The following is a 14,561-nucleotide window of genomic DNA, read 5'->3' on the forward strand; positions in this document are numbered from 1 at the left end:
GCCAGCAGTAACGCTTTGCAAGGGTTATTTCATTTGATCTTCATCGTGTTTCACAGAGGAGGAAACCGAGGTCAGAGGTGAGGACCGGGTCTAGGGTCATTGCACATGCGTGCCTAAGGTGGGATTTGCAGTGAGGTCTTCCCGACTCCAGGGGTAGCTCTCCAGCCACCCGGCTGCTTCTCAGCCCCACTTTGCTTCACTTCCTGGGTGACTCTTCCCCGCCCGCCCCACGCGGCACCCGTCTCCCCATTCCTCTCAGTTCTGGAGCACTAATCATTTTCCCTTGGCCCGGGAGAAGCCTTTGGCAGGGCGGGGCCCTTCGCTCTCTGGCCCACCCCACTGTCCTCCGGGCCCTTCTAGAGGACTGGAAGCCCCCTGAGGGCAGGGCTGCGCTGAGTGGGTAGGTTTCCTCAAAGTCTCTACTAAGCCCTTGATCGTCTCCCATCATTCAGTTTGAATGAAAGAAGGGGAGCCGTGGAGGGAAGCACAAAAGAATTGGAGACAAAAGGGGTCACGTGATGACCGCCTGAATGAAGGGCACAGGATTAGTGAAGCAATGAGGGACTAAAGGTAGCAATGCAATGTTAGTTGGAAGTGCTTGCAGCCTGAAATGCCTGGCTCCTTGCTCCCCAGAGGAGGGGAGCTGCTGTTAAACCCAAACAACTCCATCTTCCAGTCCGGAGCCAACGCCCCCTCCTCCCTCTCCCCCCTCCCTCGGCTTCGTAAGGTGCGGCCTGGATCTGGGGGCCCGGGGCCCACGTGCCCCTAGCCAAACATGCGCACTGGGCCTGAGAGCTGCTCAGAGACTGATCCACCGGGACTACAACCCCCAAAATAACTAGCGGCAATAGAGGCCTGGCGGGGCGCCGCGACGCGCATGCGGCCGGAGGTGCGAGGGCCGGTGCAAAGAAAGCCACACCCTCCAGCCTCTCATTGGCCAACGGCTCTGGCGGCGGGCTCGTCGGTTGGCCAGCACGGCCGCCCGTCGGCGGCGCCGCGCGGGGTCAGAGGGCACGGAGGTGAGTCGGTGTGTTGTGGGGACTCGTGGTGCGGGCTGTCGCCGCCGCGGCCGCCAAGGGGGGCGACGGGCAGCGGGCGGAGCCGGTCTCGCCTTGGCCTCCCCCGGACGCGGGCCCGTTCCGCAGTCCTGCGCTTGCTCGTCCGCCGCGGCCCGGGGGAGGCCGGCGCGGGGCCTGCGGGCGCCCGGGGGGCGGGGGCGCGCGGGGCGGTGGCGGGAGCGCGGACGTGGCGGCGGGAGCGCGCTCTGGGGGCTTGGGGCTGGGGGGTAGGGGCGGGGTGCGGGCAGAGGTTGTCATGGCGACGGGTACCCCGCTGCGGGCGGGACCCGAGCAGGGTTGCCATGGCGACGGCCCTCTCCCTCCTGCGGGGCGGGGCTGAGGAAAGATCTGGATAAATGGGGGGCTCTCTTCTCCAGTGGGATTGGTATAGAGGGAGGTGTGGATAAAAGGTCTTCTCCTCCTGGAAGAGAAACCTAGGTATTAAGGAGGCGCCCCTCCCTCCCAAGGAATTAATTGTTAGAGCAAGGCAGTTGAGGTGGGCCTGCATGGGAGTACCCCTCACCTAGGGACGTTCTTGTGTGGGTGGGGGGCAGGGGTGGTCTGAATGGGATGACTCCATCATTTCTGGGGAGGGTTGGCTATTAGGAGGGCTCCTCCCTTTGAGGGGATAAGTGTCTTAGAAGGGGCTCCTTAGATGGGACACCCCAACAACTCTCCCTCTGTACTATACTGGGAATAGCTGGGGAGGGGGGTACCCAGGATGGTAGCTGAGGAGCTGCTCTAACATCCTCCTTTTTTGGTGGGAAGGAGAAAAAGGGAGTTTTGGGGGTGGGGGAAAGGGGCTTTATGACTGCTTCTCTTGGGTAAGAAGAGGGCTGAGGGGCAATTTGATCCTGACTGAAAGGGCTACCTGGCTCAAGGGGAGAGCAGGGTGCTCTCTGGCCTCTGGCTCTGTCTGGTGAGGTGGGACTGGAAAAGGTCCCTGCTGGGGGTGAGCCCCTTCCTAGGTGTCCGCTGTACAGAGTGGTGTGGGTTTCCCTTTACAGCAGATGCACGGGTAGCTCTGGGGCTCTGGCTGGCCTCAGCTGACATACAAGCCCCGTAGTGTTGCCATACTAGCTGCTGGGTCAGACTGAAGGACTTGCAAGTCTTTGGCTTGGTTTGGTGTTTGGACTCCTATATTTAGGACTGGATGGAATCGATGTCTTTTTGAAAACCACTGGCCCTGACAGTTTGAACTATTACCTCTGCTAATGGTCTCTGGTCACATCCTTAACATCAGCTCTTGCCAGAGAGATTTACTGGGGCTCCCTTCTGAATGGCAGCACCACATGAATCTGATTGGCCAAATACTAGGCTGTATTTCAACTCTGGTCGGTGAGGATTGGCTCACCGATTTTGATTGTGGAATTTCTAAGAGGACTTGGCTTCATCAAATACGGCTTTATTCTGACTTTGTCATACGTGTCGTACCTTGTTTTAGTGGGTTGGTGCTTTGAGCTTAAGTCTATAACACCTGAGTCCCCTATCGCTTAAAAGTCCATTTATAAACAGTGATTTGGAGTGTGACTTCAGTAATGTGAGTGTCCGGGAACTTGGTTAGAAACCCACCACTTGGCTGCTGTGCGGGGAAGTGATTGATAAGGTTTCCTTTATGGATTGGGGGTGGTTCATTGGAGCTCAGAGCACTTGACTCCACTGAAGTGCTCCAAATTAAAAGCTCATTAACAATTCCTACCCAAAGATCCTGTAAATAATCAGCTGGCTAGGTCAGAGAGTTGAACAGTCACCACAGTTCCCCATATCTTATTAGCTTGAAACTTCTAAATAAAGGTGATTAAAAACATTGAAAAGTGGTGTTTTCTTTGTGCTGGGTTCATTTGGTGAATGGCTTCCTTGGAAATGTGTGAAAAGGGGCAGGGGAATTGAGGAAAGATGCCCCAGGAGAGGCCTGTGCTTCCTGATGCTGCCGGGCCTCGAGAAGATTGTCCTGCAAAGCCAACCAGTCTTCCAGGGGCATAGTGGTCTGCTCTCTGATAGGAGAGAAGTGAAAAAAAATCCTTGGGGTTTGGGCTTCAAGAATCTGGGGTCACAAGCACATCGTGCTTTTGTTGCTTTGAGTTTCTGAGAATGAGTCATCCTATGGAGTCCTATGATCTTATGATTTAAAATGGTCTAAGATAGGTGTTCTTTTAAACTTTGTGTAGCTCTTTGAATTGGCAAGCCATCCTAGTGAAGGTCAGGCTCATTCTTGTGGCGTGTTTGTTGCATGGGTGAGGGGCCCTAGTCACTGACTTTAAGAGTGTAGACCTACACTTTGAAGATCAAGGATCCTCCTCCATCCCCTTCCCCAGCAACTTGGCTTCCAGTGCTCAGTTATACAATCCCATGTTGACCTTGCTCTATCTTACTCTGAAGACTAATGCCTTCTTTCTATTCTGTGTATTTCTGGTCCCCTTCACTGCCAGTTAGCCTGTGGATAAAGATAAAGATCTTAACATTTTGCCAAGGTAAACTTCCCTAGGAAGCACAGCCTGCTGCTCAAGTCCAGAGTGCCTTTCTAAAGCATCTGCTTTGTGCCAAATACCATGCTAGGGATGTGCTAGAATGACAAAAAATGGAACTCTTCTTGTCCTCAAAGAGATCGTATCCCAAAATGGTAGACTCTGTGGACATGTGAGCGCAGAGAATAAATACTGGGCAGTTTGGGTCAGGGAAGGAAGGAAGAATGCCTAATGGAGGAGGTGGCCTTGGAAATGAGCTTTAAAGAAAACTCTGGAGATTCTGAGTAGAGGTGAAGGCATGAGGAACAGCCGGAGAGTTAGTTGGATTTGTTTGACCTTCATTGTTGAAGAGGATCATGACATCAGGAAGGAGATGCCATCATGTGCAAGTGAATTGGATTTAAGTGAGGGAGGGCTGGGCAAAATCAGCAATATGTTCTCTTCTGGAGCCATCTGGGTCCAGTGGCAAAATATAGCTCAGGATGAGTAGAGATGGCCTCGGATGCAGTGGGAAACCTTGACCTTTTTAATCAAAGGTCTTTAACAAGGCTCAGTTTGACCAAGGCAACACTCATTCGGTGATTTCTGGTAAAGAAATGAGGCTGAGAATGATCTTTTACGTAGTCCAAAAAAAAATCATTCTGGGAGGGAGAGACCTTCAGAGTTTCTGGCCAAATAGAGCTTAAACTATGACCAAGTGGAGCTTGGCGTGGGGCCTATTGTTGGCCAGTCAATGAAAGCCAGAGTGATTTGGGTTTAAGGCCTATTAATAATGAAATGTAGCCCATAAGCCTTAAGATATCTTGTATAATTTCAGTGGTCAAAATTTATTTTCCTTTGGCCAGAGCACCCACCATAAGGGTGTGATGCCCCATGTAGACATAGCAAAGGGAAAAAAAAGAAAAAGGGATGGGTTGCCCAACTGGCCAGTTGTAGTTGGGTCTCCGGTGCGGCAGCTCCTCCTCCCCAGTAATATGAATTGGGAGGCTGTGGCAAGTTACCAGCCTCCCTTTCTCTTGGGGAGCCGTTAGTTGGTCTGGAAGAGGACTGATAAGGAGGATTGGATCCAACGTGACTTTCAGTGTCAGAGTTGATGCTTAGTCCATAGATTGCAGGATCTCACGAGGTTTCTTTTGAGTAGGGAGAGTGACAACATCAAACTTGTGCAGAAATCCCCAAGGAGGAGGGAGTAGGGAGAAGCAGGGAGACAGATTAATCTAGGTCTTAGGTGGTACAGATGGTATACACCAGGGAGGTTATTGTGGAGTAGAGAGAAGGGTGCTTATAGATGAGAAGTTATAGAGAAAGAAATGAAATCATGACTGTATATCAGGGAGAGAGCACGAACAGTCCAGGATGGCACCAGGCTTGTGAGCCTGGTAACTGGGAGGATGGTGGTGCCCTTGATGGACATGAGGAAGTTGAGGGGAGAATTGGAGGGAAAGGTTGTGTTCTCTTTTTGCCATGCTGAATTTGAGGTTTGTAGAGAGGTTTGTAGGGGGTAGATGAACTACCATGGTCTCTGAGGTTCTAATTCTGAAATGCTGTGGTTTTTTTTTTCTTTTTTGACAAAGAAGTACAAATGAGGAAGAATTATCAGGAGGATGAGTGTATGTGTTCATTAGGGCAGTGTCCAAGCTAGGTCTTAAGGGAGGAATTTTAGCAGGAGGAAATGGAGGTGAGAAATTAAAAATAACACGGAGAGCAAAAAGGCTTGGAGGTGGGAAAGTGCACGGTGTCTCTAGAGAATGATAATTAGATAATTAGTAAAATATTGAGCTTATGAAGAAGGAGGTTGTGGGAGAAAAGTTGAAATATATTCTCACTAAGCCTAGGGGCTTGAGACACTAGGGAAAGGATTGGCAGACGTGATGGTGGAACAGCTGGAGTTGATCTTTAGGATGCTGGGATGAGGGGAGAATCGATGAGCCACTAGAAAAGAGAAAAACATGGCCCACGTTTTAAAAAAGGAAACGTGAGTTCCATAATCTCACAATCTGGTGATCTAGGCGTCTCCCTGGCCAAGTCCTGAGCAGCTGTTTATGAGCATCTAACAAGGGGATAGCTGATCACCAGGAGCCAGCATGGGCTTACTTGGAAAATACCATCTCACATCTAATCCTATCCTTTTTTGGCAGGGTTACTGGACTGGGTTGATAGGGCAATGCAGTAGATACTAAGGCATCTGGATTTTAGCCAAACATTTGACAAAGCCTCTGACCTGCCCTGGGTGGAAATGCAGATGTGGATTGGATTAGGTGGATGCCCAGCTGGTTGATTAGTGGGTTGATGTCAGCCTGGAGGGCTTAGTCTGCTCTGCTCTGATCAGCATTTTTATTTATTTTTATTAAAAAATTCTGAACTTAACAAAGAGAATAGGCAGAAACAAGAATTTCCATATACATAGTAGAACAGAAAAAGGATTTTCTATGCAACTTCAAATCTCTGTTTTGTATAACTGGATTTTCAAAACTATATAATAAATTCAATATATAACTTGAGCTGTTTTGCTTGGGTTTGGGATTCTTTCTGGGCTTCCTCCTGTTCTGTTCTGTGTATTTTGAAAAGATGCTTCAATAATTCCTTCCTTTTCCCTTTCCTTTTCCCCTTCCCTTTCCTTTTCCGTTTTCCTTCCCTTCCCTTTCCTTTTTCCTATCCTTTCTTTTTTCCTTTTCTTTTTCCTTCCCTTTCCTTTCCTTCCCTTCCCTTTCCTTCCCTTTCTTCCCTTCCCTTTCTTCCCTTCTCTTTCCTATCCCTTTTTCCTTCCCTTCCTGATTTCCCTCCTTTCCTTCTTAATTTCCCTCCCTCCCTCCCTTTTTCCTTCCTTCCTTCCCTCTCCTCTTTCTTTCCTTCCTTTTTTTCTTTTCTTTTCCTATTCCTAAACTTCCTCTTGCTTCCCTCTCTCCCCTTTTTGGAATAAAAGAAAGAAAAGCAAAACTCTTAACATACATACAAAGTATAGCAAAACAGATTTCCTCCTTGGCCATGCTTAAAAACTATACCCTATGAACCCTCTCTGTTAGCTAATAACGTGTTTGATTATCTCTCCTCTAGGATCATGATTGGTAATTGCATTAATCAATTCTTCATCAGTTCATGCGAGTCTTAGTACTTGTGTCTGAAACCATCCTCTTCATTTTTAAGGAGCAGTCATCACATTCACATACAGAGATTTGTTCAGCCATCCCTCGGTCGACAGGCATCCTTTGTTCCCAGCTCCTTGCCACCACCAAAAAGAGCTGCTGCAAACCTCCTTTGTGTGTTTGCAGGCCCTTTTCCTCTCTCTGTTCTCCCTGGGGCCTGGGCCTGGTTGCAGTGTTGCTGCTTTGGAAGGTGGGGCAGAGCTCCACTCTGCTCTGTAGATTGGCTCTATCCCTCGGCCCCTCATTTTTCTTCATTTTTCATCTTTGTCAATCTGACTTCCTCAGAGTTGTTTTAATGCGGGTCTCTTTTCTATGGTGGTTGATAGCTTGGAATTCTGCCCTTCAGAACTGCCAGTTCCTGTGCTTTGCCCATTTATCTATTGGGGAATGGCTCTAGTTCTTACACATTTGACTCAGAAGGTAGTGCTGTAGTCTGGCTATGAACATCAGAAAAACTTTGTGCCATTCCTCCACAGGTCCCTGCTTCCCTTCTCATTTTCACGCTGACTTGGTTATTTACGGCTTTTTTAGTTTTTGTAACCGAGCTGGGCATTTTGTCCTCCCAGTCACAGACCCTCTCTGTCTGGGCTGGTCCTGCCAGTTATGAGGGACGTTTCTTCCTCGCTTCCTTATTCTGTCTTGTTGGGAGCACGTCATTCTGTGTGGTGTGAGATGCTGGTCCGTGCTCTATCCCTGCTGGACACAGTTGTTGTTGATAGACACAGACCCAAAGGGGCGCTTGTCAGATCTGTGGCTGTCAGGAAGCCATCCCTGCTGGGATGGGGGGGGGGCACATTAGGTTTTTCCAGCTAGCTAAGGTCTTTTAAAATTCTGATTTCTAATAGATTTAAACTTCAGCTGCCCTAGGACAGACAGGAGGATCCACAGTGAGAAGCATCTTGGGAAGATCTGAGTTCAAATGCTCCCTGAGATAGTAGCTAGATGACCGAAGGCCTGTCTGCTTTGGTAACGACATCTTCCCCACGCCGTAGTTGTAAGGGCCAGTTAAGGTGATATTTGTCGAGGCACGGCGGGGGGCCTGACACACAGTAGGTATTCCCCCCTTCCTTCCCCCATTTGGACTCCAGGTTCTGACACCGCCTGAGGCAGCAGAGCCCCCGGGATGGTCTTGGGCTCTGCCGAGAAAGTATGACGAGCCAGCTGCTTTGTCCCCGCACCATCCACATGCCAGGCTCCCCGCTAGGCACTGGGGACACAGAACAATTCCTCGGGGCCCCGCTAGTCTAATGGGGAAGTGGTGCCTCCACCCCCAGGGACAAATGGGGAGAGGGAGATGCCAGCAGCAGACGGCTGTGGGGTAGACTGGGGGAAGGTCCTGTAGCAAGGGGAGCCGAGGCCTGGGGGCAGTTGGGAAGGTCCAACAGTGCCTGTGGAGGAGCTTGTTTGTGTTTGGTCTGGAGGTAATGGGGCGCCCCTGAGCCTTTGAGGGGGGGAATGATGCGGTCAGTGCTCCCCTCTGCTTTGTACTTGGTGCTGGACTGGGTTCTGGGGGTGAGGACACATGAGCAGAGCCCTGCCTCCGAGCGCTTGCATTTATTGGCGTTTCTGGGGCTGGGAGGTCCTGGCCCAGCTGCGGCTCTGAGCAAGAGGGTGAGCAGCCAGTCTGCGTTTCAGAACTTTGCCAGAGACCCAGAGTGCAGCCCCTGCGGGACCCCAAGGAGCTCACAGCCCACGGGGGGTGCGGAACTCCGGACCACCATGCGTAGGCAGGAGGCATTGGAGGGAGGGCTCTGGTGAGGAGGACAGCTTCCTGCAGAAGGAGGCTGAAGCTGGGGACTCCAGGCAGGGGCGACCCTGGGTCGTGGTGGAGGGAGGGGGCCAGGTGGAGCAGGGCTGGGCGATGAAGGCTGTCAGGGGATGGACCTTTCTTTGGCTTATGTCTCAGATGTGGTGACCGTGTGGGAGAGTGGAGGGAAGGTGCTTTGCCTAGCCCGTGGCCCTCTTTGTATGGAGAGGCACTTCCCTAGCTGGAGTGCCCCCTCCCCCCCACTCCGGCTATGTGGGAAGGGTCTAGAGGCAGAGTGTCTGTTCATGGCGTCCTGAGGAGGGGGAGAAGTGGATGCAGGGCCTCTCACGGGGGGAACCCAGCTGGGCACATTGGTGTAGGGGTGGTCACGACTGGCTGGGCAGGGCAAAGCTGCTGGCTAGGAGAGGAAGGCGGGCACAGCAGCAGGCTTGTGCGGCAGCAACCAGTGGCTATACGTGAGTCCTGCCACTCTGTGGGCCTGCAGTGGCCGTCTCGGCACCATCTGGCCCGGCAGACTCTTCTTCAGGGCAGGGGGAATCTGTGGCCAGGAGCCATTTGCCAGGAGCCCAATAGTGTCAACAAAAGGGATTCAGGCTTCTGGGCTGTAGCTTTCTGATCACAGTTCCCCAAAATGTGGCTGTCTCCGCCCTGTCTGGTGACTGGTTTCTCATGGTTGGTGGCTGGAGCCTTTGTCTTTACAGAGGGCCTTCCAGCCCCAAATTAGGAGGTGGGTCGGGGGTCAGCATTCATGTCCCTGCGACCGGGGGGAGCACACTGAGGCTGGCTGAAAGGCGGGTGCAGGGAGGGGAGCTAGAAGCGCAGGGATGGGGCTGTGCTTTTGCCTCTGCTGTTTTTCTTTCTTGGAGGGAAGCCAGGGAGGGGGCAGCTGGGGCCGGTTTGGGTATTTTTTCATCCTTGTTCCCCTGGGGTGATCCTGGGGAGGCCCAGGGGAGGCCGGGATTGTTGTGGTGGGTGCTCAGCCTTATTCCAGGTACAATCCAGAGGCACATAATTTATGGGAGTGTCAGAGCTAGCTGCCGGCGGGCACCTCGGTGACTTGAGAGGCCATTAGTATGCCTGTTCAGACCCTCGGTGTCCTTGCAATTGATTCTCCTTTGCATGTGTCTGATTTGGGAAGTTGTAGATCTGTGAGCAGTGATTGGATGTGACAGTCCAAACATGGGTCCCTAAATTAATCCTTTTAATGGTATTCCAGGCCCAGGGTAATGGTCTCATCTCCTCCCATGGGGAGAGAGCCTGGCCTGCTGCTTCAGGGCGCTCTGGCCCAGCCGAGAGGGTTGGGGGACAGAGGTTTGGAGCTGGGCAAAGCCTTAGAGCCGGCCTTCTTAGGTCACCGAGGAGTGCCCGCTTGGTCAGAGGCTGCCCAGGGGAGGATCTTCACCGAGCTCTTTTAGTTTCTTTCTATTGTACCTTATGCTGACTGGCTGCTGCTTCTGAAATATGGAAAGATGTGTTCCTTTAGGAGGGATTTGGAGGTGCTGGCCCTAAAGGTATAGAAATGTAGAGTGTTCCTTCCTGTTGGGGAGGTGGGGGGGGGTGTTGTCCAGTGCAAATCTTTCAAGCAGACCTCATTCTTCCCTCTGTCTTGGCCGCTTTTAGCCAGCCACGCTTTGTTTCCAGAGGAGGCTGGATTGTAGCTCTGGGGAGCTCGTTCTTTATCTTGGTGAGAATTCAGTCCAGCGAGCCTGTGGGTCGGGCTCTGGGATGGGCCCACCCTGCAATGGTCTCCCACATAGAGAAATGGGCTCCCAAATCATCCTGGTCACAGACTGAGGTGTGTGGGCAGGGACTAGTTGGGCTTGGAGGCAGTTTCTGCATTGACCTTGGCCTTCTCGGGGTGGCCAGCCAGGTCCTTTAGCAGCCAGGTGACCTTGGATAAGCCATGACATCTTAGCATCCCTTCCCTTCATTGATCCATGGGACTAGTAATGCTCACACCAGTCTTTCTCACGGTGGAAAACACCCTAGAAAATGTGAGTTATTGTTTGTTTCCTGCTCCTATTTGTCCTTCAGGGAGGTCCAGGCCTGGGTACTTTATCTGCAGGTAGATGTGCAAGCAATATGGTAGCCACTGACCAGGGAAGGATGAGGCGGCGCAGGGAGGAGAGGTCGTCCTCTTACACTCCTGGCACGGTCAGTGCTCAGGGTAGCCTGTCTTCCCTCTCCCCTCCCCCACCTCCGAGGGCTGGGGTTTGAGCATGAGAGCCAGCCTGCTGCGCCAAGCTGCGACAGATGAGCCTCCATCCCCAAGTCTGCGTGACTGGGGCCGGGGAACGGCAGCGATCTGTCCGATCCGCAATTATTTTGTCGTCCAGGATGCTCAGAAAGATTAAGCTGCTGGTGGATCCATGTGTGGCCTGAAATAAAGTGGGTAAAAACAACTGTTCCTTCCCAGCTGTGACCCCTGATGGAGACTGCCCAGGCTTTGGGGAGTTGCAAACTGGTTAGTAAATGTTGGGTAAATCACAGGACACATTTAGCCTAATGATGACGGATGCCAAAAGCGAGGCTCTTGAGACTTGGGAGGTGTGGCCAAGCCCCTGCCCAGGGCTGGCATTTTCGAGTGCCCTGCAGGCTTTGGTACTCGTGCATGACTAGTCTTCAGTGGCAGAAATGGCAGGGGTGGCGGCTGGTTTTGGATGGGGCTGGCAGCCGAGGTGAGCTCGGGGGAAGGAACTGGAATGGGCTAGACTCTGTATGGCCCCATTTATAGAGTAAAACATCACTCTGAACCCCAAGGCTAGCCCAGGTATTGGGAGAAGTCTTGGGTTGTGTGGACCAATGGTACCATCACCTCCAGTTTCCCCGGTGTCATCTTGGAAGAGCTTCGGGAGACACATCTATCTTTGTGCGTCTCCCTGAGCACTCTATTCCTACTCACCTATTCACTCCATCACCCAGTGGGTCAGGAGAGTGACCCTTTCCATTCTGTAGTATCACAGGACCTGGTTCTCTATGAGTGCTTCCAGAGGGAAGGTTGTAGATCCTCTAGGCTGATGACTGCAATTCCTGGGAGGAGGGAGGGGGGGAATATATATATATATAAGTAGAGATGACTGAAACATAGGACATATCAGGAGCAGATTTTGGACATGTTCATTTCCTTTTCTGATAAGGGTCATGAGGAGGAAGAAAAAAGTTAACTAGGAAAAAATAGAGGACCTGATATACTGGGTTTTCAGGGCAATGTTTGTTAAAGGCTTTGGTTCAAACCTTGTGGATAGGGTTAGAGTGATGGTTCAGCTAGTTAGGGGATTTCAGAACTTGTAATGGGCTGAAGTTCTTGAAGCTCTCTCTGCAATGAGGTCCCTCTTAGCACTTGAGGCTAATTAGCAATTGGACTATACTCTATTAATATATGCTTGGAGAAAGAATGGCCCCACCCACTCTCAGTGCAAGTTGGATATGTTGTATAAGAGATTGTGTAGAGATGATTTGGTGGATAGAGCTTGAGAAGCAGAAGCACTGCTGGCCGGGTTCCTGTCGTGTTTTTGGCAGCACAATTGTCATGAAGGATTGTGTCTCACTTTGTATCGCCTTTTCCCCTTCCATTCTGCAAAGATCAAGATTTTCCCTTAACCTGAATTCCTGACTCCGGCTGATTTTAAAATACATAGTCCTCACACTTATTGCTAATTAGCCTCAAGTGCTAAGAGGGACCTCAGTGCAATGAGAGCTTCAAGAGCTTCAGCCCATTACAAGAACTGGTTGAATGACTGAACTTTAAGAGGTACTTGGATGGCATGTTCTTTATTCCTCTCACTCTTAGTTATCCTTCTTTGAACATATTCTAAGTCATGAATGTCATTCCATAGATTTTCTATCTTAGAGTAACTTAATTAGGATAAATGTAAAGTCTTACACCTAGGGTTCAAAAAGTCAATTGCAAAATTATCAGATGAATTCATCAATCAGCAAGCATTTTTAAAAATAATTTTTTTGTTTTTTATTTTTACATCACCTGCATTTCTTATGCCTTGAGTTTCATTCCTTATGACATATAGTTTATTTTTTTTTAATTGTAACTTTTTATTGACAGAACATTTGCCTGGGTAATTTTTTACAACATTATCCCTTGCATGCACTTACTTCTGTTCCAACTTTTCCTTTCCCTCCTTCCACCCCCTCCCCTAGATGGCAAGCAGTCTTATACATGTTAAATATGTTATAGTATATCCTAGATACAATATATGTGTGCAGAACCAAACAGTTCTCTTGTTGCACAGGAAGAATTGGATTCAGAAGGTAAAAATAACCTGGGAAGGAAAACAAAAATGCAAGCAGTTTACACTCATTTCCCAGTGTTCTTTCTTTGGGTGTAGCTGCTTCTGTCCATCGTTGATCAGCTGGAACTGAATTAGATCTTCTCTTATGACATATAGTTTAAAAAGAGAAAAAACAGTTTGGCAAAACTAATCTATCCATCCAAATCTTCCATTCTTCACCCCTGAAAAAAGAGAAAGAGCTATCTTCCCTTGCTTCTTCTTTGGGCCTGACTCGGTTATTTCAGTTTCACAGCATGTAGTTTCAATTGTTTTATTATTGTTGTTTCCTAACATTGTTGTGGTGTGTTGTTTTCCTGATCCTGCTTACTTCCCATTACATTATTTCAAATAAGCTTCCCAGTAGTTTTCATATTTACCTTTCCTTACAGTTCATAATATTTTCTTTCATCAGTGGAGCAGAGTTGTTAGCCATTCACCACTTGATGGGCATCTACTTCAGTTCCAGTTCTTTCCTACTACAAGTAGTACTGCTATGAGTATTTTGATGTCTGTGGAATCTTTCTTTTTGTCATTGACCTCCTTAAAATAAATACTTGGCAGTGGGAGGTCTGTACATTGCAGTTGTTTACCAACAATGTATTAGTGTACCTGTCTTTCTGCACCCTCTCCAAAACTGACTAAAACCATCTTTTGTCCTTTTTTTTTTTTCCAATTCAGTCTTTCCTATGGTTGTTAGTAATTTGCAACACTTTTTTTTCCTAGCTTTTTATTGACAGATCATATGCATGGGTAATTTTTCAACATTGGCCCTTGCAAACGTTTCTGTTCCAACTTTTCCCCTCCTTCTCTCCAGCCCCTCCCCTAGATGGCAGACAGTCTCATTCATGCTAAACATGCAACACTTTATTTTAAAATGCTTTGTTTCTCTCCTTTAACCACTTATTTATTAATGTAGGCCCCTATCACTTCATTCCTCTCCCTCTGTTTCTCCTTCTCCTTTTCCCTATCTTTCCCCCCTCCTCTCTGTCTCTGCCTCTCTCTTTCTGTCTCTCCCTTTCTCTAACTCTGTGTCTCCCTCTTTCTCATCTCTCTCACTGTTTCTGATCTCTCATCTTTCTGCCTCTCTAATCTCTGTCTCATTTCCCTTCCTCCCTCTTTCCCCTTGTCCTCCCCCTCTCACCATGCACATACATATATTTCTTTTGGCTGCAGTGGGCATATTCAGGGAATCATTGTTTAGAATGAGGGCAGGGCAGCTCAGCAGTTCTGTGCTTTGGCAGCACGATTGTCATGAAGGATTGTGCCTAATTCTGGGCCATTTTAGGAAGGATAAGTTGGCAGGATGGAGGGAAGGGTGATTGGGTTGGAGAAGGGCCTTGAGCCAGGCCACCTGAGGACCTGCTGAAGGAATTGGAGATGATCCTAGAGAAGAGAAGCCGAGGCCGCTGGCTTCCTATCTGTGACAGGCTGTGTTTGGGAGGTGGGATTAGCCTTGGTCTCCTTGGCCCTAAGAGGACTGAACAGTGAGGAGTCATGAGGGCAGCTTGCAGAGGCTTGAGGCTGTAGGGCATCCTAGGCAAAGCTTCCTCATGGGTTCTCTTCCGAGGGCTTGAGAAGCATGGATGGTTTGTCAGGGAGTCTGCCTCTGATGCCTCTGATTTCCGTTCCATTTTGTGATGGTTTGTCCGCCAGGACCGAAGCCCTGGGAGACTCTGGCCCTGAACAAGCAGGGAGGCAGCCCTGACCTCAGGGTTTTGGGGGCTAGGTCAGTCTCTGCTGAGTGAGTGTCTCGGTTGGCGTGTTTAGCTGGCCTAACTTTTCTAGGGTCGCCAAAGGGGGAAAGATGTGGCCTTATGTGCTGGATGGAGGCCTGAGGAGTT

General features: G+C 49.8%; 1 protein-coding gene across 1 annotated transcript in view; it reads left to right on the forward strand.

Moving 5' to 3' along the window:
- Positions 1 to 999: 999 nt before the first annotated feature.
- ERI3 (ERI1 exoribonuclease family member 3) overlaps positions 1,000 to 14,561 on the forward strand; it is a 145,228-nt gene continuing 131,666 nt past the window's right edge. The window contains exon 1 of the mRNA XM_051999898.1: positions 1,000 to 1,019. The gene's annotated coding sequence lies outside the window, so the exon portion shown is untranslated. The remainder of the gene's footprint in view (positions 1,020 to 14,561) is intronic.

Source organism: Antechinus flavipes, chromosome 4, assembly GCF_016432865.1.
Source record: "Antechinus flavipes isolate AdamAnt ecotype Samford, QLD, Australia chromosome 4, AdamAnt_v2, whole genome shotgun sequence".
Taxonomy (NCBI): domain Eukaryota; kingdom Metazoa; phylum Chordata; class Mammalia; order Dasyuromorphia; family Dasyuridae; genus Antechinus; species Antechinus flavipes.